Source organism: Crocodylus porosus, unplaced genomic scaffold (assembly GCF_001723895.1).
Source record: "Crocodylus porosus isolate Cpor-Errol unplaced genomic scaffold, CroPor_comp1, whole genome shotgun sequence".
In the NCBI taxonomy this organism is placed as follows: domain Eukaryota; kingdom Metazoa; phylum Chordata; order Crocodylia; family Crocodylidae; genus Crocodylus; species Crocodylus porosus.
Genome location: NW_017728950.1, coordinates 63,305,673 through 63,309,587, shown reverse-complemented (window position 1 = coordinate 63,309,587; position 3,915 = coordinate 63,305,673). Strand labels below are relative to the sequence as shown.

At 39.8% G+C, this 3,915-nt stretch overlaps 1 protein-coding gene across 1 annotated transcript in view; it reads left to right on the top strand.

Moving 5' to 3' along the window:
- TRPM3 (transient receptor potential cation channel subfamily M member 3) overlaps positions 1 to 3,915 on the top strand; it is a 253,510-nt gene that overhangs the window by 242,038 nt on the left and 7,557 nt on the right. The window lies entirely within an intron of this gene.

Sequence of the window (3,915 nt, the reverse complement as noted above, 5' to 3'; positions counted from 1 at the left end):
AACTTAGGAAGTTTACTTAAACAAAGTATCTATGCACAGGGTAAGATATCAAGATAACCTAAGGATAACCCAAGGTGTGCGGGATTCCTTATCTCAGAACATTTAACTGAATTAAGCAGTATCAGCACTTCTGGTCTTTGTCTGTTTTTCTAGTCAAGTAAGCCAATTACTTCTACACCTATGATATCTGTATTTCAACAGAGTATGCTTTACATTTGTTCTTCTATGTTATAGCAGATCATAAGACAAAGGAGTTCAAACAAGGTCTTAGTGGGTGCATCTACACGTGTGCTTTACTGCGGAGTAGACTAATTATCTGCACAGTGAAGTGTCACTCTCTACATGGGCTGGTATTAGGGCACAATAAACTCCGCCGTAAGATAGTGCTGTTGGAGACAGTACTGTCTTACAATGGAGTAAGTTACTGTGCTGAAAAACACATGTAGATGGTGACCATGGGCATACATTGCGCCCAGTCAGCCCAGCCTGCTTCACCCTGGCTCAGATGGCTGCTGTCCCAGCTGCATGCGTTGATACTGCACTTGGAAGCAGCTGACTCCAGCTCAAACAGCTCCAGAGTTTATTGCATCACATTAATTACATGTGTACTTGTACCCAGTGGATAGAATCTTCTTATGGTCTGACTAGTTCATCACAGAACTGAATAATAAAAAACCACATAAAGGAATCGATTTGCTAAATCAAATGCTGCATGATACAAACATGCCTCATAACTTAGACAAGTAGCTGATGCATGAGAGAACAGACTTTCCATGTTTAACATTAATATCTGTGAATTAACAAAACACACTCCAAGAACAGATTAACCTAAGGCAAGGGTGCTCAACCTCCAGCCTGTGGGCCACATCTGACCCATGACTGTGTGTCATCCAGCCTATGAGCTCCCCATGGGTCCAGAAATTTGGCAGCAGGGGAGCAGTGCACAGGGCCAGGTGGAGGTGGGGTCAGTGCCAGGCTCCAGGTCTTAATCCCAGCAGGAGAGAGCAGTGCTGGCCCCACTGGGATGCAATCTCATTGTGCGGAGGGTGGGAGGGGGCAGTGCCAGCCCTGTAGGAACCAGTCCTGGCATGTGGGGGTGAGAGGGAGCAGTGCCAGCCTTCAAGGCCCAACCCAGAGCTCAGGGCAAGAAGGCAGTGGTGTCAGGCCCCATGCCACTCATCTGGCCCATGGGGACAAGCAGCACTGACCTAGAGGAAAGACATTTTAATCACCCAGGGGCATAACTAGAAAAAACACAAATTACTTCAAATGCCTCTAGAATTAGCAGCAGCTTAGTAGATGTTTTGAGCATCTCCATGGTACCTAAATACTGAACTTAGGTCTCTGACTTTAGAAACTTGAGTTATTTTCTGGATTTTGCAGCCTCTGGGCTGCATCTATAAATGCCTTTGTGGATGCAACCCAGAGACCCAGATTCAAAAACATTTTTAGGCACTTAACTCCCATGTAATCATAATTGCAATGATTTTTATAAACCCTTTGCAAACTTTAGACTTAGTAGTAAGTAGAGCAAGAGCCAGCTAATTCATCACTTCCACTTAATTCTGATTGTTGGTAAGACACAAATCTCTCTCAGTTTCATAATTCTGATCCCATATTATCTAGCCACCAAACATCATGTTGAAATAATCCATGTTTATATTTTATTTGGAAGAATTATTCATCTGCAGTGAAATATACCAGTACTTGCTGCCCATATTACATGTAGCTTCCTTTCCTTTCTTTGTACCCATCTGTTAGGATGGCATGATGCCCTCTTATGTGTTGGATAAGAAGCTTGTTGTCATGGAAGGCACAGGTGCAGCAAGGGCACCATCCATGGATATTTATGATATGTGCCAAATAATTCATAGTATCTTCGATGCATCTGAAAAAAATCCAAAACAGAAACTGGGTGGTATCTTATTTTTAAACTAGTCCTTTATTTCCAGAGAGATGCTGTGGGGCAACAGATATACAGCTGTTCCCATTTATTCACTGAGTGTAAATATCATTCAGTAGTAACCAGGAGTTTGCTGAATACCTTAAAAACCATTTTAAGGATGGGATTCGACTATCCTTACTCTCACTGTGTGGAACCTCACACCAAGGGTCATCCCACAGATTCCACAATGTGTAAAAGAGTGATTTGGGTACATCGACCACTAGGCTACTTCCTGAGTGCAGTGCTGCTCAGTGTGATTAAATGTGGCAGCCCTAAATACTAAAGAAAAAATGAGGGAAAGAATGTTGCCCTTTTAATTGTATTTAAAATGTTTATTAAAAACCTGAGAGAAGATTGATACATGTGAAATATAACAGAGTTCACTTGAATTAATGTAATAGGTTGAGGTTTGCAAAAGAACACAACCAGATGAGTTTTACTGGTTTGATCAAGAACTATGTAGTCAGAGCCCATTCAATACAGGCAATGAATGTCTTGTGCTGGTTAGTTATCTCTGATATGACCTCGGTTTGGCTAGATTTATAACCTTTATCTCGGCAAGTATGTACAAAAGTCAACCCATTAACATCAACGAAACTACTTCTGTGAGTAAGTGTTCACCAGTACAACTAAGGTTTAATATGGTTTAATTCATAATGAATTGCAGGGTTTACATTTTAGATGTTATGGTGCGGAATTTATGTAACAATACAACAGAGTATTATATTATTTTAAATACTGTGTAACGTTTGCAAATGTCTCAGAGGAAAAGCTCCGTCAAAAAATGGAAAGTCTAATTAGTTCTAACAAAATTTCATAAATGAGTTCTAATTTTCTAGGCTTTTTGTTAGCTTGAGACTGCTCAGGTAAAATCTTGGTTCCATTAAATTTAACATCAAAACTCCTGTGGACTTCATTGGAGCCAGGCTTTCACTCATACGATTCAATATGTCCTTTTGCCCTAAATTTTGTATTTTAAAGTCATCATCATAGAACATTATTTTTAACGATTGAATGTGTGAGTATACATTCAATCACAGAGCAAGGAATGTATAAAACTTTTATTATAGGATAGCATTTTTGATTGGATATTAAGTAAGATGAAGAATGATTGTGGGCAAAGTCTCCCTGATTCAAATATATATTATTATCTTGAAAATCCTCTGTTCCAAAATTAAGCTTGTGCTAACAGTGGGGATGGGGCAGTTGGTTTTATTTGTCTGTTTTTACTTTAGGCTAGAGGACATAGCTTAGTGAGGTCATTGGTGAAAGCATTAGATAATTCATCTTGTAGTTAAATGTATCCCCACCCTTTGAGAAGAAACCTTGGTCTGGCCTCAATCATGTAACATACTTAGCCTAACTGGTGGTCTCCCTCTGTAAGTTTTAGCAGATAATTATAATGAATCTACTGAGGTATGTAATGGAACTGAAGTAATATCAGGTAAGATAACTGATAAAATAATATATTTTATATCATAAAATCAAATAATCTATGGAGGAAGCAAGCAAGAGAGAAACAGTGGGGCAGTGAAATAAAATGTTGTTGTACTCTGATTTTACATGCACTCTTGATTCTGGGACAAACCACAGCAGCTCGACCAGTGGCACAACTTAAAGGAGCCTTATAGATGAACTAACTTCTGCAGTATGACCTACAGCAACAGTTGTGGCAACTAAGGCTTGACAGATCAGAGCAAGGCTCCAATGTCCTCTGGCCTCATATCAAATAGGGCTGTACAAAGCTTTGAATGGTGATTCAATTCAGAGGAGATTTGACCCGATTCAGTGTTAGCTTGAGACTGCTCAGGTAAAATCTTGGTTCCATTAAATTCTCTGAATCTGAATCAAATGTAAAGGGACCAATTGAAACGTCTGAATTGATTCAAAGCTCTCTGAATCTTCAGAAAAGATTCAAAGAGCTTTGATGATTTGGGCAGTCTCCGGTGGCTGCAGCACGGAGCTGCAGC